The sequence below is a fragment of the Thermobia domestica genome, chromosome 17 (genome assembly GCF_964235325.1).
Source record: "Thermobia domestica chromosome 17, izTheDome1.hap1.1, whole genome shotgun sequence".
Classification (NCBI taxonomy): domain Eukaryota; kingdom Metazoa; phylum Arthropoda; class Insecta; order Zygentoma; family Lepismatidae; genus Thermobia; species Thermobia domestica.
Window position 1 is genome coordinate 163,145,432 of NC_137470.1, and position 21,150 is coordinate 163,166,581.

Consider the following 21,150-nt stretch of genomic DNA (forward strand, 5'->3'; position numbering starts at 1 on the left):
CCCAAATTTCACCAAGCGATCTGGGATGGTACAGCTAAATTTAGGCTTTAATCAACATAACGTCAACTTTCTATTCTACTTTTCCTTGCTATTTTTTCCACTGTATATAATCACATCATGGAGTTTAATGTCCCTCTTCGGCACAGAGTCTATATAAGACGTGAACCTACAGGTTAGCACGCGCTTCCACCGGGAATAAACCCAAGCCTCTCAAGCCGACTACGTGTACATTAAAGCTAACCGCAGATTGAATAGAAGAGAGGACAGCCAAGTCGAGACGCAGAACAGGCAGGAAACTGTGAAAAATGGAACAAAGCCTCGTACCGCATACTCATCTGTGCACGTGCTAGGCAAGGACTCCCGAACGTTGAGATTGAACCACATGGTCAAAGCACTCAGACCTCTCTGTCAGTATCCTCATCTACCTCCCTCTGCTCCATTTCTGCCCTATCCTCTGGTCAATATACTTTTAGCTTTATGTGATCGTTCTGTTTGAATAGGATAAGGTTAGCCGCATATTGACTGGAGAATAGGACCACCAGCCGAAGAGCAGTAGAGACAGGAAACTCAGGACAGACATGCTCATCCGAGAACGTTCTACACTATATGTAAGTTAGAAAGTGATGGGCTAATCACAGAGGAGTTATTAGCGTCAAGAGCCGTACGAGATTATATATAACATTTTCACAAGAACTAAGGAAAAATTCATTGATCGTAGACTAATATTACAGAAACACAAAAATTATTATAACGACAACAAAAAATTACTTACGAAAGAACAGAAAAATCTATTTATTTACAAATTTAGTGAGGAACTTGACCCTCCATGTTCTGAACTAGTCTCTCAATGTTTGGTGCTATACTAGATGTTCCAACGTGGAGGATATTTTCAAGATGGATATCAATTACGCAAGGAAATTTTCAATTCAGTTTAAGAGAGTTTAAGTGATACATTTTCAATAGCAGGTCAGGCAGGCCGGTTGAAAGGGTTCAATGGACTGGGATCAGGCCGAGGACCGGCTCTTGCTCATGGTTGTTTTATGTCTCGGTTCGGCTCTTGTGTCGTCCGGACATTATAAGGCTAGCCTAACTATGTGATCATGAGGGAGCTCTGAAAGATTATAAAGTTTAGTTTTGTGTAATGGTTGTAAATACTATGGCAAATACATTTTTGATGGCACGTTGAATAAAGCAACACGAATTAAATTGCGGAGAGTAGCCTATAAGTCACTTCACGAAAATGTATTTGAAATGAACTATTTGTCAATTGTAAAACTACAAAATTATAACAAGTTGCATCAAAACTTTATGTTACGTTTCCTAAATCAGTTGTTCAAAGTGTGCTTCGTCATTCTAACCACAATAATTACATCTTTTAAGCACGGAAAAATATATTACATTGATGGTTGGATAATAATTTATCAATTTCAGAAGTAGCATTCTCTTTTAAATGCTCTAGACACTTTTTTTAAGCGAAAAGCATTTATTTTTCGTTTTTTTCTAGACAGAAAATCCTGAACAAATAACTCAATAACATTTTAGTAATTGTGGTTATGTAACGATCTCTTTTGAAGTACGAACACACGTTCCCTCTTTGACAACTTTCTATTCGTTGTAATCTTATTTCATCACAAATGTAAGAAGGTTCCAATCCTTTATAAAACACTTCTTACAACGTATTCACGAACCACTATTGTCACGAACCAGACCAAAACGTATTTCTACCCGTTTACGTCAATCGGTTACTACTACTCAAGTCAGTTGGGAAACTAATATACTGTCAGTGTCAACCAACTATCGCGCGCGCTGTATGAAGTAGAAAAATACCATTTGACTAATGGGTAAAATCACCTATGAGAAATCCTTTATCAGTAATTTAAATAAGAGAATAGAAAGATATCACTGTCATTAGTAATAACGAAAATAAACAGTATGCAGAATTTTTCCCAATATTAACCAAGCCTTTACCTTAACCCTAATTTCACCTAAAAGAGACGTAGGAAAAGCTAACGTGCCTTGAAAGTTATAAACTTCTAAGGATTGATGTTTACTTTTAGTCATAATTAGCTATTTAAATGAGACAGAACTTTCACCTTGTTACGATCTGCTCAATCCTTCCTTCTAAAATTCACAATCTACTAATTATACAAAGAAAAATACAAGATGGCTATCGTCAGAAAGGATTTTAATATGAAGTATCCTCAGATGACGTGACACGCAACGCAGGCCTTTGCTCATTTCTAAAGCAGTAAACGAAAGCATAATTTTGGGTGTTTATTCATGCAGAGGGGGAGACTTTTTTATCGTTTCTCTCATTGCATTCATGACCCCGTTTTTTTTCTCTAAATATTACAATTCTTGTGACGTTTTGAATAACTCTGCATTCGTAATTGCATATTTTTTGTACAGAAGTTCGCGTAGCTGCATGTTTTAACTTGCCTACTGGTCGTACTGAGAGTAACAACAAGAAACTTACTTAGGATTGACTCAACATCTTTAAGTTGACACAATATTTTAAACAGGGGTAAAATGCTGACATTGCTATATACAGGAATGTGTTTTGCAGTAATCGGCGGGCAAAGCGGCGACTGTACAACGGACGATATAGCAAATGTTACGAACTATTTACACGCAACTGTTTCTGTCAATATGCGTTGAGTTGAAAAAAAAAGAGTTCATTTGTAATACAAAATTTGTTCTAGCTTTCTGACTTAAGTACGTATGTAGCTCTCTTGCTACAGAACGAACTCGCCTATAACTAACTGTATAGGTCAATATTTTTCACCTGGGTGTTCTATAACAGTCACAGTTTGCTGTTCGGCAAACTGCTCACTGGATATGCAAGGGCGTGGAGAAGAGTGCTTTAAAAGAAAAACAAATTTTCCGTGGGATTTTTGAGTGAGAAATTTTGAGCTTTTAAAAATATTGTAATTTTAGTGAAAGGATAATAGTACAATTTCCATTTCTGTTTTTTTCATTCTAAAACGAAAAAACATTTACTTACTGAATTCTGAAGAGAACATCCTGAAAAATTCAAGAATCAAAGAAAAGGGGTCATTCATAGGAAAGGAGAAGTACAAACCGCTAAATGCCGTGTATTTTCTAGTTCCAATGAATTGTTTATGGAGCTATTAGATTAAATAATAAAAATATTTTAGGGAAAATAATAATAATGATCGCGGTAATTGTTGTGAAAGAAAGTAGATTTCGTTGAACAAAATTATCGTTTAAAATCTATGAATAAACTTCATTGTAACTATATTGTAAAGTCCTGCATAATGTAGGTAGGTAGAGCAAATCACACACACAGGAACCGTTTTCTCCTACTACCAATTTTATTACAAAATTTCCTGTTATAAACAGTATAATACAGCATCACTATAAAAGATATAAATTTATCTAGTAACTAGGATAAATAGGTGTCCCAGGGCCCATGCAGTCTAGGAAAGGATCCCAACAGAGTTCCACGTAAACTAAGTGAGACGGATTTAGGATTCTTAATGCTCCACGCAAGCAGAGAGATGTTAGAAAGCCACAAAGCTCCAAGCAAGATGGTTGGCTGAAGTTAGGAATCCCACAGAGTTCCAAGCAAACTAAGTGTGTAGGATACGAGAGTTAGAGTTCCACGCCCTAAAAGCTTTGGGTTAAGTAGCTCTCAAAGCTCCAAGCAAGCTGAGAGAGCGGAGTGACCAGCTGAAGACTGATACCAGATGTGATGTGGAAATCCTCCCGGTTTATAGCTGCTTCAATATGGCGATGGCGCTGACGATCCTTTCTTTGTCACATGACTAGTGGTTTCGCTGGTGTTCCTGTCACCTGCCACTTTAATAGTTCGTAGTGGGACGCACGTGGTGTTGTTTATAAACAAAAACACGTGTTGATGGTTTGTAAACAAAGCCATGTGTAGGATATTACAAACATAACATTTATTGAGACTGCTAAAACTCGAAGAAGACAGCGTTTAAAATACTCTATTCACAAGTTTCTTATTTCTAAAATCTTGACACGATATAACAGTAAAGATGGAAGGAATCCTGTAAAAATTTGTTGCTCAACGAACATCATACCGAAAATTGCCGTTTTAAAGCTTTAATTTTGTAAACTGAACTTTCTAAAGCTCAGACTAGAATGTTTTTCGAATGGAAAATAATATCAGCCAAGATTTTATACAATATTGTATCTGTTTCTTGGCTTGTGGCACGTTTCCTTTGCATGGCGGGTTGAATTTCGGGAACCAGCAAACTCATACGTTAATATATATACCTTCCATATATTTTATAAGAAAGTTAGGCAACCAAAACGATATTTGGGATATATGAGTTGCATAACCTACGTTTTAAGAGAGGAACTGCAGTTCCAGTTTGAAAACCAATCAAAACAACCAGCTTCAGACTGAACAGAGGACTCACGAGTATTGAATATTCTAAACACACTTTCTTAATTGTAGATGACATCATGCAATAGGTTTTGCCATTCAGATTTAAGCAAAGCGCCTGTAGTGTCCGTCAACCCGCCGTACGTAACTTCTCTACTGGTTGCCTAAGACCGTAGTTTTAGCTTGCAACAGTGTTAATCTTATGAGCTCAAAACGCTCCTAAAATGTTGAGTAGAACAATAACGGCACGGTTTTTGAAAATTTGAATAAGAACTGGACTATCTACACAAAATTTGGAATCGACCAGTGAAATCGACACGTTTCTAGCACTTGTGGTTTTCGAGATCTCATTGTCGAAAGGATTGGAGACAAACATATAAACCTAGCATTTTAATATATAGACTAACTGAACCTGCGCTTTCTACTCATCGCATTGTTCTGTTATCACCATGAATATCCTTCCCACTGTGTATGTCTCCTTATTCACACCGCTAACGCTCTCACCTTCAGTGCGAGCGGTCCCGGGTTCGATTCCCGGTGGGGGCACTTGGTCAAAAAAGTGTAAAACGCTTTTTCAGACCAGCCATCCTGAATGAGGTTTTCCTCACTCACAACAGGCAAATGTCGGGATGGTACCTAAGTTATAGACCGAGGCTGCTTCCTTCCTTCCTTTTCCCCGGATAGTGTCCTCGCCGAGGGACGCCATCCCTCATATACGTGAAGGGTTAAAAAGCCATAGATGCCGAAAGCTCAGAAATCTAAATCCTAATCCTATTCCTTACTCACACAAGTAAAGGATAGGAGACTCACAAAAGGAAGTGAATTGTTATGTATAGATGTTGGAGTAAGTTTGTAGCAAATTTGTAGAAGTAACACTATATCAAGTGGAAATTTTTGTTTTTCTAATAAATCCATATCCGTCCCAGTACGCCTCATTGCGTCTCTTCAAGCCTTTGAATTTTTTCAGCGTGCAATAGGTTTTGCCAATTCAGAATTAAGCAAACAGCCTGCAATGTTCACCAACCCGCCATACGTAACTTTTCTACTATTTGCCTAACACCGTAGTTTCGGCCTGTAACAATATTAATCTTATGGGCTCCCAAAACGGCCCCTAAAATATTGAATAGAACAATTATGACATAGTTTTTGAAAATTTGAATGAAAACTGAACAATCTACACAAAATTCGGAATCAACCAGTGAAATCGGCACGTTTCGGTTTTCGACATCTCATTGTGATTTTCGAGATCTCATTGTCGAAAGGATTGGGGACAAACATAAACTTAGCATTTTAATATAGAGACTTTTTTGCACCTTCGGTGTGAGTAAAGGGCTAGGAAATGAGGTAGGGCCTATTTTTGTGAGACATTCAATTCAGGGTGGAAGATTATTTCCCGACATTTATTATAATGTTTTCTCTTATATATGTTTACAGACAGACGAATGGACAGACAGAGCTGTTCTATAAGAATTTCCTTACTTATACATACCATAATTTGGAAATCGGAAAAGAACACAAAACTAAAAACAAATTAAAATTCTCATATATAACAGCACTGAAAATCATTATCTAAATTTATGTTTCTTATCAATTTGATGTAAAAATTCATCCACTTACTTTTTTAAATAAGATTTTTGATTGAGTTAATATCATAAATTGGTACCGTAATTACACAAAGAGAAATCTCAATTTTAAGAAAAGAGAGAAACTTTAGTCCTCGCGTGTAAAAAATCCAATTAGATAAATGATCTACTTAATGAATCTCCCTTCACGCAACCTTTAAATTCTCAATTGGCAAACTTCTGTTTAAACGTTTCCATGTTGGAAAAAAGAAAACAAGCTGTAGGGCTTTACAAATAGAGAGGAAAAAACTACTTAAATTATGAAAAAATGAGGGTGGGTAACCTCCAGGATGAAGAAATAATCTATGTAATGTATTACGAGTAATGTTATTAAAGACATTGTGTACTTCTCGATCACATGACCGCTAGCGCCACTGGGTACTCTAATGAGTAATCGATTTGCTAACGTCTTATTATATCATAATTATAAATTACAGAATGGTTAATAATTAAACAGCCACACACACACAAAGTTCTGTGGACCGGACCCCACGGTATGGGTTCGTTGTATTTTGTTACACAAAATCCAAATTTCGAAACCTCAGGAAAATCGATCGTTTTTTTTTTATGGGCCAAAAACTAGGTTATCCTAGTAATAATTCTAATGGATCGTAGTCTTAGAAATTGTGGCATGGTAAATCATCATTATACACTGTGCTCCAACATTACAACGTAGTTACTTCCAGGATGTGTTACTGCTAAATATCCCCTAGAGGTCGCCACACAAGTTCCGGAAATCTGAAGAGGAATAACTGTACAGGAGATGAACATGTCATCCGGACATTGTTAAATACATTTTTTCCTCATATTTATTCCGTCTATCAATACAAAACTTGCTACACTCATTTCGTAACCCCTATAGTATTTTTAGAGATTCATTTGGATTGTGTACTTTTACCCGGGGCCACCTCAAAGGGTTCCAAATTTGATAAGAAGGATTTCTGGAGGGGATTTTCTCGACATTTTCCCAATTTTCCCTGTTCAAGTACGTTATGGGCCCCAATACATACCACCTCTGGAAAGCTTGTTTCATGCTAAAGAGAATGAACTATAAACCATGACTTTCCAATGAACATTGGTGATGCTATAGCTATTTCACTGAGAGTCTACGATTTTCTTTATACTAACAGGTTTAATAGGCCCCAGGGACTTACTCCGTTGTCCATGGCACCTATTTTTTTGTGCATGAACATATCTTTGTTATGTTTATCGAATGGACTGGGTTTGATACGGATGTCCGGGTGACATGTTCATGTCCTTCCCTTGTTAGTATCAAATTTCGCTTTTATCAAATCGGCCTGAACAGTCCAACTAGAAAAGGAAAAAGTACGCAGTTTCTGCTCACACACGTTCCGGAAATCCGGAGAGCAATAACTGTACAGTTATTCCTCCCCAGATTTCCGAAACGTCTTTGGTGATCTGCAAAGAGGAGAAACTGTGCAATTTTTACCCACATATGTTCAGGAAAGCTGGAGAGGAATAACTGCACAGTTATTCCCCTCCAGTTTCTCTGAACATGTGTGGGCAACTTTTTTTCAATCGAATCCAGAAATCCTTAAAGGAATAACTGTACAGTTATTAATCTTCAGATTTCCAGAACGTGTGCGGCGACCTTAGGCAAGTTTCTGTTTACTTTTTTTTTTCTCTAATCTTCATCCCATTATACCTTTAATACTAAAATGATACAAGTGAAATGCATATTCACATTGCTTTTTCCCAATCCAACGTTCAACGATTATCCACCGAGGCTAAGGCAGACGGTGATGACATGGATGATAATGTTGAAATGACGAAAGTGAGACGAAACGGGAAAACCTCGAGAATGCATGTGCATGGTGTTTGTCGACCACAAAGCTCACTTGACAGGAGCTGGAAACGTTCGTATTGATAAAGTAAAACATCTCCAACCAAATTTATGCTTAGTTGTTCAAAATAAATGTGATAATAGTGAAATTTCATACTCAATATCTTCAATATTAAAACAGACAAACTATGTCGTAACCATACCGTAAAATTTAATGTCTTTTTCTAACAACGTCTGTAATTGTGTTTGACTCCTTCGTGTTCTGAACGCTCCAATTGTAGAAAAGAATAGTTATTGCAAGAAAAAAATTAAACAAATGTTTACATGAACAAAATTGTAGTTTCTCATCTTGGCTTTGTCGGTGGTAGGTTTGAGGAAAGTTACATCGGCCAAAATTTAAACTTTATAGCTTCAAGCTAAGAGAAAAAAAAGCTTTATATAGCTTTAGGAAGTAGTATACAACAATAGGTACATTAAGTAAACTACCTTTCCTTAGCATGTAACGATAAAACATTTGTTTCATAATCGTTAGTTCAGTTTTAGGCAGCTAAAGGATAGTGTAATCGAAAATAAGGTTCACCCCGCAACGAAGAAGTAGGTATGAACTATAACTTGCCAAAAACAAGCAGTGTTGTGATAGCGCAGTGTGCATTTAAACGGAAGTTTGATATTGATCTACCTACTCTCAAATCCATTGTGAAGTGCCATAAAACATTTTTTGAGACAGGGTGCATTACTGTCTTTTGTGCGGTGTCAGAACGTCGCGTATACAATCCGTTCTTCTTTGAGGAACAAAAAATCACAGGTGAAAACTACTTAAGAATGCTACGTGACTGGTTAATTCCTCAAATTACTGCTGAGGGAAGTGACTACATTTTAGAACAAAATGAAGTATCTTCACTATGGCTTTACTCTTTACGAAGCTTTCTGAACGACAACTTGCCAAACCTATGGATAGGACGAGTTGCACCCAACTGAACAGCATTTTTGCAAGTAGCCCCCACGATCTCCAGACTTAACCGCGTGTGGCATTTTTCCTTTGGTCGTTTATGAAGGGCACATGTATGCACCTCCACTACCCAAAATCCTGAATGACCTTCAAGAAAGCTTCCGTGCAGCTGTCAACTTCATCACACCGGATACGCTTCAGGTTGTGTGGTTGGAGCTTCTTTACCGTATAGATGTTTGTATAGATGCCGTTAATCACCGTTACCCGTTAAGGTGTTAACGGATTTACTCCAACGAACTCTGACGTGATAATCTCCTTAGCTGTTTCTAGTTAAATAAAAATGAGAGATGGAAAAATTAACCACCGATATCCGTTAGTATGCTCACGGATCACATCCGTTCATGAACTCAATCGAGATAATCGCTCCAGCTATCTGTTCCAGAAAAACAAAAATCAAAAAGTTCGCCTACCATTTATGGAATATGGGCTATAGATAACCGTCGTTTTATTCACCGTTATTCGTTACTATGTTAACGGATTTGATTCGTTACTATGTTACTATGTTGACTCCGTTAGCAAACTTGGTCGAGTTAAACGCTTTAATTATCTGTTGCAGAAAAACAAAATTCGCTGGCATGTATAAGATATAGGCTATAAATAGGCATTGTTAAAGTCACCATTATATTTTAATACGTTAACAGATTGAGTTCATTGGCGAACTTTGTCGAGGTAACTGATCTAGCTATCTGTTGCAAAAACAATTCAATTACAGTACGCTTACAAGTATAGAATATAGGCTACATATAGCAGTCTTTATAACCGCCGTTATCAGTTAGTATATTAACGTATTCACTCCACTGACAAACTCGGCTAAAATAATCGCTCACGCTATCTGTTACAGAAACAGAATTAAACCAGTTGAGAATGCTCCAAGAGCATTGCCAGAACGAACATAAAAAGAATGGAGAGATGAAGTGGGAAGGGTAACTATGATTCTTCCTACATGTGAAATAAATATTTTTATTCGTACCTTCTGTTTTTCGCAAAACTTTGCAAAAATATCGTCTCTCTATGACTTACGATTCCCAAGATATGGCTCCTTAGATCTCACGAAATCGGAACTACTTTTTGATCAATATATCTGGAACGGTAAGTCATAGAGAGATGATATTGGTGTTGATCAATACATAAAAGGATGGAAAACATTTTGGTACCAATATTAACTGGTGGACACTGGCAAAACCAGTGGCCAGTTGAACAGTGGCCACTGGTACTATTTGGTACCACAATGTTCACCATCATCCTAGGTATTGATCAACACCAATATCATATCTCTATGACTTACGGTTCCTGAGATATGGCTCCTTAAATCTCCCGAAATTCGAACTTTTTTTGGCCAATATCTTGGAAAAGGTGAAAGTGGCGCGAAAATTTTCATCACTTTCTTAGATTGCTTTTAATGCTCTATCGAATGGAGGGCCCAAAATTGAAAAATTTGCAAATAACAGACAAACAGACAGACACACAAACATAGAAAATTCAGTAACGAGCTTTTTTAAGTTCGTTGAAAATTTGATTACATGAGGTGTGTTCGAAAAGTATCGAACCTTATTTTTTCCCGCGTAAACCAATGAAGCGCGGGAGGCTTTCTTCAGTGTAGATATTGAGGGAACGCTCATGCGCAGTCGTGAATTTTTTCCCGCCCGCTGAAAGCGTCACTCTCTGGTAGTCGGCCAACAAGTGAAGACGTTTGTGAGCGGTCGTTCGATTTCAATTTTTTGTAAAAGCACAGAAAAACTTTAGTAACGATATTGCATCACATTTTGCCGAAAGAGTAATGATACCCAAGTGGAAATCATTCAATCGGATCGCTACATTCAATTTTGAAGGAGACTTTTGATATGAGGAGAGTGTCAACAACAATTGATTCGGGTTTCATCGCCAGCACAACATTTCTGTGTGTCGTAGCTTCCCTACTCACCCGACGTGGATCTATGTAACATTTGGTAATTTCCCAAGCTGAAAATACCACTAAAAGGAACCCGTTTTGAGTCAAGAGAAGACATCGTGCGGAATTCTACGGTACGGTTGCTCACCATTCCAAAAGCTGCGTTCCAGAAGTGTTTCCAATGATGACGGGAACCCTGGGAGAAGTGTGTGCATTACCAAGGAAACTACACTTAAGGGGGATTACTGTTTCGGATTTCCAAATCAATAAATACAATTTCGCCAACCAAAGGTTGGATACTTTTTGAACAGATCTCGTATATGGGATATGGACTATAGATAGCTACCGTTAAAATCGCCTCTATCCGTTAATACGCTAACAAAATTGACACCATTAACGAACTCAACTGAGATAATTGCTCTAGCTATCCGGCGCAGAAAAATAAAATTCAAAAATTTGCTTACACGTGTGGGCTACCAGCCAGCCACCTTCTGATTGGCTGAAACATCTGTGTAAAAGAAGATTAATTTCATTTACAGTTTATTCTTAACATACAGAGAGAGATTTATTTACTGTTAAGTCTCTTTGTTGCGGAAAAGGAGACGTTGTTCATGGATTCATATTTAAATCAAATGTTTATTATAAGTAGGCACTGCAATTACAACATAGCTAATCAACTATCTTATTATTTACTTTCTTATGAATCAAGTTAACGCACAATAAGAGATTTGTTTCATACATTTTTGCTCTAAATAGCAATTAACGTTCTTCTTGAGAAATTGGCCAAAGCGAAGCGCAAATGTCTAGGCTTATAACTCAAAAATCAATAGACTGCACACAATAACATTTTGTATGTGTATTAAACTTTGCCAAAGTCTACTGTATTAGTGTGCTAGGTTTAGTTAAAATTGGGTGTTTTGTTAATCGGACTATTTTTGTAATTAATGATACAAAGTAGATACTTTCAAATATCTAGGTTCAATATTAGAATACTAAAATCAACATTCAAAAATAAACTAAATAACAACTAAAAGCATGAAACTCTAGTTACTACTCAGTTAAAAAAAAATTGTTATCGCGAATTCTGTCCAGGCATTTGAACTTTAAAATATATAAAACGATAATCATGCCTGTTGTTCTATGCGGTTGCGAAACACGGTCGCTTACTCTGAGGGAAGAAAGTAAACTGAAATTATTTGAGAATGCAATCCTGAGACGAATATTTGGACCCAAGAGAAACGGGAATGGAGAATGGGGGAAACTTCATAACGATAAACTACATAATTTATACGGTTTATGAGCATTGTTAGGGTCGTCAAATCTAGGAGGCTCAGATTGGCAGGCCATGTAGCTAGAATGGAAGAAAGTAGAAATGCTTTAAAAGTTTTAGCTTGAAATTCAATCGAAAAACGACCATTAGGAAGACCTAGGTGCAATTGATGGACAATATTAGGATGGATCTCGTAGAAATTGGAATACAAATTAGAAACTGGATCCAGTTGGCTAAGGACAGAAGTCAATTAAAAGCTTTTGTGAACGCGGCCTTGAAACTTCAGGGCTCCATAAGCCATAGTGTTAGGTACGGTAGTTAGCAATTGATGATCATTGAAAATTTTTAAAAAGTCAAATAGACAAAAATTTTTAAATGGATGCTAATAATTGAAAGTTTAAAGTAAAATTGACCTATTTGTTTTGAATCTCCAGGTGTAATTTACAGATAAATGGAATTACGTGTTTCCGATCACTAGTCTCAGAGACGTTTGCTGTTCGATTCCGACCAGTCTTCCGGACCAGTCGGTATTCTATATACGAATATTTCATCTATTTATGTATAAAATGCTTGTAACTTGTAAACACGTAGTCAAAAGTAAGATTTGATATGTATATATATGACACGATTGATAATTATCTTAGACAATGTGTCACACAGCTGACATTGAAACATGTTACAGTTACTAACTCCCAAGTTGTTTTTAAATTTATATATACCCCTTACTGATTTGTTAAAATGAAAACAGCATGAGGTACAGTCAAAGAACTGTTTCACACAGAAAACAATAACAACGGGAGACGGAAAGACTACTTGTTTGTTTACAAGTACTTTACAGCACAGGTAACATAGTGAAACATGATCTTACAGCTCTACGTTGGGTCCAAACCAAGTGTACTCCCAACCAGAGATCGAACACAGCTCTCCTGTACTAAAAGCGAGAAAGTTTACTGTTATTCAGGATCAGCGGCGGTACTTGAGGGAAGTCACATTTGTGAAAATTCACCTTAGAATTCTCTAGCACGTATCTGCTCCGTGTAATACCAAGGGAGTGTGTATCAAATTTGACCGTTTTTTTTAAAGTAACTATTACACTATATTTTGTTGAGTTTAAGTTAACATTTTAAACCAAACAAATTACAAAAATCTTTCAATTAGTTCTACTTTACATTTCTCGTAAAGGGTTACATATATGGCTGTTCTTACATTATTAAAACATAGATACATGTTGTTATACCATGAACTTTGATTTTGTCATGACGGTGAAAGTATGAATTTACGTCCACTTTTAGAATCAAATTTATCACGCTGTTGTAAGCTTCAGTATTCGAAAATGATTTTTTTTTCAGTTTAACGCCCCACAATTATGCCCTTTAGGCAAAAGGAGAAGGATGGTTAAAGCAAGTGAATGACGATGGAAGAATTAGTAGAATAATAATGTAGAAGGAAACAGCAGTACTCCGAGAAAACCCACGAACACGATGTTGTCCACCATAAACTTACTTGGCCGGGGAACGAACCAGGTTTCTCACGCACCAAGCTCTCTACCACTGAGCCATGATGTCCCCTTCAGTATTTAAATAAGTGACCGAAGTATCACTTTTTCTTTACATTTTTATTTTAGAAAAAGAAGCTTGGGTTAGAAAGGAAGATGAGTTACACATAGTACCAACGAGATGTCAACTTTGCCCGTATTGATCTACAAAAATAAGAACTACGATATCCTAGTCCAATATGTTATAATACGAGACGCATCCAGAAAGTAAGTTTCTCACGCGTCTCATAGCTAGGAAACGGTATGTTTCGCGAAGCGATTACGTGTACGTGAGAGAGTAAGATCCTAGCATGGCACCTACACTAGCGAAACTTCCCTAGTTCTCTCAGTAGCGTCGTGTCAGTGGATTGAAGATTGGCGTTCTTATTCCAGCTCCCGCTGCGTGTGAAGTGCGAACAGTGATAAAGTTTTTGAATGCACAGGGCATAGCACCAATTGAAATCCATCGCTAGCTGTGCCAGGTCCATGGGCCTAACGGCATGAGCAAGCAGTTCCTGTAGCTTTTCCGCTCCTTATTGCACGCCACTGTCACGGAGTGCCTGTTTATCAAGAAGTTTTGTGTTGAAGCAACTTAACCTAGAGCACAAAGCAAGGCGCACAGGGTCAGCATTGACATTTTTGCAACGATACAGCTGACGATGGATTTCAATCGGTGCTATGTCCTGTGCATTCAAAAACTTTATCACTGCTCGCACTTCACACGCACGGGAGCTGGAATCTTCAATCATTGCCACGACGCTACTGAAAGAATTAGGGAAGTTCTGCTGGCGCATGCGCCATGTTAGGACCTTACTCTCTCACGTACATGCAGTTGCTTAGCGTAACATACGATCTCTTAGCTATGAGACACGTGGGAAACTTACTTTCTGGATGTGCCTCGTATAATAAGTAGGGCTCGGAAGTTGAAGACCTAAAAATTGCCTAAAAAGGACCTATTAAAAGACCTAAAAATGTCTAAAAAAGGACCTAAAAACTGGAAAAAAAGGACTTAAAAATTAGACCCAATTGAATTAGAACTACATATTTAATGGATATAATGCTCAAGAAATACAAGCTTCTGGGAGGTTAACGGTCTGTCCTTCTTCCACAAACTGAAGTGCAAACTAAAATAAGAAAACTTGTCTCCCTTGCTGGAGAACATTGTTACGTCTCCTTATCTGACTTGTGATTGTTGCAGATCTGGTCTTATCAGTCCAGTCGTTGAAGAATGTCTTATCTTTTGAATTTTCTTTACTAAAGAAAAGATGTTTAAGAAGTGGTGCTGATTCGAGTTAATGACCAGTAAATTTATTGTCGAAAGATGAAAGGGCGAAAAAGACGTTAAGACCTATTAAAAGCTTTAAAAGGAACCAATAAACGAAAAAACGCCGGAAAAGGCAAAAAAGAACAAATAAAATCCACCATTTTCTGGCCTACAATGATTCAAAATGAACAAGTATTATGTTAAGCCTTGTCTTCGGGCACTCCTAAGAAAGAGGATTTTTCCTCAACTTCCGGGCAATAATAATAACTATACATAAAACTACATAAACTGACTTTTAGAAAAGAAGGGAGAACTTTCTGTTGACGTGGAAAGTTGAAATTTGGTATGATTGTAGCTTTCCGGGACTAACCGACAGGAAAATTGCAAAAAGTGAATATTTTTTAAGTTTCAGGGGCTCTAAAGTGGAAATCAAAAAATTCCCCATATTATTTAAATGGGTCTTTTTGGAACATATAATCTCATATTTTAAGTATTTGGAATTGGAATAAAAAGTTGAAACTCGGTATGCTTGTACGTTTTCGTTAGCTAAGTAAATTGCCAAAAATAAAAATTTCCAACTGTAGAGTGGTTTTATGAGGAACTGAAAAATCTTTCACATGTTATAAGGGACATGTTTATAAGGGAGTCTTCTACACCCCAAAATGTTTAGGCACTTCCAACAGGATTAAAATGATGAAACTTGGCATGATTGTAGCCTTCGGGGATTAACCCACATTAAAGTTGCCAAAAGTGAATATTTTTAGCTTTTAAGGGGTCTAAAGGGGGAAGAAGAAGTTCCCATGTTATTTAAATGGGCGTTTTCTGGGATACAAAATCTTATATTTTAGATAGTTGAAATACGAAAAGAAACTTGAAATTTGATAGAATTATCGGTTTAAGTTGTGCTAGACCGTAGTCCGAGTAAACGCGGGGGCAGGGGGCGAGGCATTCATGTGGGCCAAATTCAGGAAATGTAATTATAGAGCAAATGCATGAAATTCATTCTTGATACAAAGGCTGATGCGTAAGAGATGCGAGGCCGTAGGCCGAGCAAACGCGTGGGTCTGGGGTCGAAGCCCCCAACTAGCCAAAGGCTTGTCTATATATATTGTCTATATATATTGTCCATATATATATAAATGAAAGTGGCTATGTTTGTGACTTAATTCTTGAACCATTCGAACCATTAATTCTTGAACATCTCGATCAAATTTTCAACGTAGATGAGGTTCGGGCCTCGGATGGTGACAGTCGAACTTAGGGGAGGGGGACAGGGGGAGATATATAAAACATGATCGAAAATGACCGATATCAGAGCGCGCTTCAATAATAGTAAAAAGTGACTAACGGAACATATTACTATTTTTTTTATTTTAACTTACCGAAGCGGGTAATTGACGGTAGTTGTAATATAAAACTAACAAAAATTAACATTGTATTCAAACAATGTAAAAAAAATCAAGATCTCTTAGGAAACACGTTTCAATTGAAAAACATTGAGAATTTGAATGTGCGGGCAAAAATTACACCCTCCGCAAAGTTACTTCTATGGTTAAACTTTTATAGCTTCAAACTAAGGGAAGGAAACTTCCTTCATGTTCTAACACTTGTATACAACAAGTAGTACATTAAATGTTCTTTCCTTGGTCTGATGCGATAAATGTTTATTTTTTACAGATGTAACATTTTTCAACGGCTGACGATCTCTAAAATGGAGCTACGTGCAAGGAATATGTGGAAGGAAGATAACCAAATCCAACATAACTAGGGCAAAATGTGACTATTTACGTTACGGAACTGACGAAACATCATGATGGCAACCCGCGAGACTCGAACCAACTATACCTATCCCCTAATTGAAAATCGTTAATCATTTATTGAGACTCGTTATTTATTTTTGTACAACAGTTTAAATTATTTCTTACAGGATAGAAAAAAACAAGAATTTTAGGAATGATCAAAAATGCATCAAAAGATTGTGATCTTGGCCAAGAATTAGTTTTTGGATCAAGGTAAACAAAATTTTTGAACGGCTCCTAAATCGAGTATTTTCTACAGAATAAGCACATCATACTGAGTTAAGTGATAGTTTGAGTTTGGCTACACTATATGTAGTTCTTTAGATATAAGGCTTACAACAAAATTTTGGATTTAAATATATTGGATTTTTGAACCAAAATGCATGCTTAGAACAAGACAAGAACTCCTGACTAACAAAAACATAAATCGTGCTCAAAATGACGCAAAAATGGACTTGTTTCTGTTATGCCCACCTGTAAACAAATGAATACAAAGCTTTATTTTTGTTATGTTTGGTTTAAGTTACAATTTGTTATTTCTTATATAGACACACTGCTTCACTCATAACACAAAGGCACGAGTTCAAATGGCATTTTAACATTCCATATATCATATAGAAGATACAATGAAATATCGACTTTCAAAATATTATAAAGAAGCGAACATAACGTAATAATGAGCTAATGAAATAATTATGATTCACCTTGACGTAAAATGAAAGAAAAATGTCTGAGATTTTTATGAAAATTTTGTTGCACGTAAAATATAACACAGAGTCATGATCCAGAAGTTGCTCACTAGATTAAAATTAAAATTATATAATATACAGCTATGGTTGTACTTGAAATTTACTTCATAATGCAGCTTTATAATAAACTTTAATATATATGTTTACACTGTTCCAAAATAGCTAACCAAAGTACTTGATAATAATGTACGTTATGTACGATAAATATTTAATTTATTAAGCCACAGCCAATAACAGTTTAGAAAGAAACTGTCAATCCAATCAATTAGGTTGCTGAGTTTCCTTTCTTTAAACGAGGGTAAACTTCAAATATTGTGATGTGTAAACTTCAAATATTGTGGTTATTCACGCTGGCAAAGATCTTGCAAGGATTTTCCTCAATTCAACAAAGGCAACTGATAGAATGAACATATATAGGGTATTGCCGAATTAGTTTCAAAAATTCCTTCAAACCGTTCACACTAATGTTTCTATTATAAACTAGCATTCTAAATAAATAAACAAACAAATAAATAAATAAATTAGGACGGAAAGGTAAATAAATTGAAAATTTATTTGTACGTTGATTAGTATTTAAAAAGTACCTGAATATTGAGAATTAATGGGTAAATAAATAAACTCGGAGACAAAACTAAACAAATACAGAATTTATTTGCAGATTGGTACAAAGAAGCATTCGTGAATTTGTGTTAAATAAGAAAATAAATAAGAATAAAATGGTAAACAAACGAAAAAGTTATTGACAGATTAACAGAAAGTGTGATAACTCGAATTTTTAAAAATAATTGTATTTCTTTTCAGCAGTTGCCAAAAGTGTAGATTTGAATTTCTTTTTGGTGGATAACATCTAGTTTTGAGTTATCTCGGCGTCTCCTGTTTTCTTCCCAAATTTTAATTCCACAATTTTCCCACTATTATTCATTTTCATTAAAAAGTCATCCATTTCTTCTAACCTAAAGAATGTAAGTGGATGACGTTACACTAAAGAGTTATTTTTAAAAAAATATTTTCAAATGTGTTTTTGATTAATTCTTAAGTGATATTCGTACTTCGGAATAGAAATTAAATTTGAAAATATGCATTTGGTTTCTAATTATATACTGAAATAATACAAAACGAGTTTAACAGTATGGATCTGATATCGACACAAAATTTTCATGTCCCGACACTTAAAACTCGTGTTGACAAATTTGGCCTGTTCCATTGAAAAAAAAAAAAAAAACAAGGATCAACGTATTATTGAAGTCACCAATCTAGACAATATGCTTTTCTTATAACAAAATTATGTACCGAACACAAAGAAATTGATATGTCATATGAACTATAATATCTTCAAAAAAATATTGTAAATTTACTTTGAAATACACCAACACTATAATGGGTCTTTGTCTGTTGTGTTATTCACAAATAAATAAATTATGTGTTCCAAAAAGGAAGACGTCTACTCAGTTTCAGAAAACGTTGCTTTCAGTGAATTTCTAATCACATAAAAATTACAGAAAATATTCAGAATAGAATGATAGCCATTTAAAAAAAAAATACTTTAAATGACAAGACAGTGAAACAGTTTTTAATTTTCTCGTATTTTCGTCTATCGTGAGAGAATAAAATGAGAACTTTTGATGTTCTAACATAATTTAGCATTGTATTTCGTGTGTTATCGCAATTCTAAAACTTCGTTAAAAGCATATATTTTGTAAATGACAGATTTTTAATTTAACTAACAAAAATGAGGAAAAATTAACTGTTAAGCACAATAATAACATATTGATTAAAAGTAATAACAAGCAGACCAAAATAAAAGATGCAACGTACATTTTTAATTTCTATTTACGCTGCAAATGATAGAATTATTACAATGTATGATTTGAATTAAGCGACAGGATTTGCATAAAGAAAATGAACTCACCAGTATTTCAGTAATATATCCAGCTGATCAATGATGTATCAAAAAAATATTAAACATTATTATTTTTCACTGTTTTATTATAACTGCAGTATGAATTAAAACTCGCACACACACACACACACGCACTAAAAATAACAACATAATTGTAAAATGATAAACAATAGAAGCTGTTTGAAGCAGAAAGGGTAATTATTTTTCTGTGTTTTATAAGTGAAGTACTAAGTAAAACTTGGCAATATACATTTTCAACTGTATCCCAATCTAATTGACTTCAAACCACAAGTTATACGACTCACAATGCTTCGCAATCAACATAAAAATAAACATAACCTTTTTACATGGAATAACTAAGCGAATCAAGGTAATAAACTTCAAAATAGCCTGTTGGGAAATGTGAACTATTAAGAGAATGGGGTGAGAAATATTTTTTCTTTCTTTCTTTTGTCACAATTTAGATTAAAAACACAGCGCTGGCTCGTTGTTTTTGCGTAATTTGACCACACAGCTAATCCGGTTAATGGGGCACACACATGATAACAAACTATTCACGCCAAACAAGTGGCACGACCCCCTTAATTCGCACAAACAGAATTTAATCAGACAAGAGTTGTAAAACGGGTGATAGACAATTCAAACCGACACAAAATGAAACCATGACAACTGTATTGTAGAAAAGAAAAAAATTACGGTACCTTCTTTGTGTGATAAAACTAGAACAGCGTTGCTATCTCCCTTTTCTGATTGGTTGGCGGGTTGTCACTTTGCAGGAAATCTTGGAATGTTATGGTTCGGATGCGCCCTCTAGACGAGAAGTGCTGCAGTTTCCTTCCTTCCTTTCTTGCTTCCTCCGTAGCGCCGTCGCTGTCGTCGGGACGTCGTAGCAACCAATGGGCGGATATTGGGGCGGTAATTATCAACTATGTGGCCTCCCCACTCTCCTGACACTCCGACGCACACATACAGAACATAACTTTATCCTACCCCTCACAAAACACAAAGGATAAACCAAAATCTTTTGAAAGAAACGAAACAGAGTATAGACGTAACGGTAGAACAAATTTTATTCCCAAGACGAGTTGGTCTGAGGCAATGAGGAAAATCTCCAAACTATGATCAACGGAAATATTTCACTAGCTCTGTAGAACCGACCGGGCTTGTATAATACTAGAGATAGCCCTTCGCAAACTAATGCTTACTCTGGGGCCGCCATGAGGTTGGGGTTCTCCAGGGGGACGAGCAGGGGTGTGTGGGGATTTAGTATGTGTCTGTGTTTGTGTGTGTATCATACAGACACCAGTCACAATGAATTCGTTACTTACAACCACGTGTAGCGTGTGGATATCTCGCATCTTGACTTACAATAGTTCTCCTTTATTTTGTATGGAAAAAAATAGTATTTATGTACATCGTACGTAGCTTATCCCATTTATTTGTGCACAGCAACAATAAATAAATTAATTTTCCAAAAATTATCGTTCACGGGAAATCTGAGTATATTAAGGTTGTAAATGGTGTGTTTCAGACTAGGATGGGGGAAGCAACGTTCTCTAGAAAAAAGTAGTGGAAAGGGGTGCTGAAGGTTGTAGTAGGGGAACCAGAGGATAAAATACTGATGGCCATTTTCAGTGAAGATACCCTCTTCCAGACTCCGACAAACCCCATCCCATCGCCGGCGAAACAGCTCGATGCTCCTGCTTCAACTGGATTGGTCGCTGAATATCGAGTTCTAGAGCTGCGCCTGCGCAGTTAGCAAAAAGGTGTAAAAATCAGGATAGCTCTCTCTCAGAGTCTCCCCTCTCCAACTCGTGCCATCCTTTCCCCCATCCAAGCCTTAATATCCCTCCCTCTTGCAGAGCTCTCTCACATCTCAACCAAGGAACAAAGTTCTATCAGACTCGGCTCATCTTCGAGCTCGAGGCAAGCACAT

At 36.3% G+C, this 21,150-nt stretch overlaps 1 protein-coding gene across 4 annotated transcripts in view; it reads right to left on the bottom strand.

Moving 5' to 3' along the window:
- The window catches only part of Ets65A (DNA-binding protein D-ETS-3), a 692,236-nt gene extending 671,846 nt beyond the window's left edge, over positions 1-20,390 (bottom strand). For 2 of the 4 annotated variants that reach the window (XM_081744529.1, XM_081744526.1), the window contains exon 1: positions 19,916-20,385. The gene's annotated coding sequence lies outside the window, so the exon portion shown is untranslated. Of the gene's footprint in view, positions 1-19,223; positions 19,877-19,915 lie in introns of those variants that run through there. The other 2 variants (XM_081744528.1, XM_081744527.1) reach the window with 2 other exon arrangements.
- Positions 20,391-21,150: the final 760 nt, after the last annotated feature.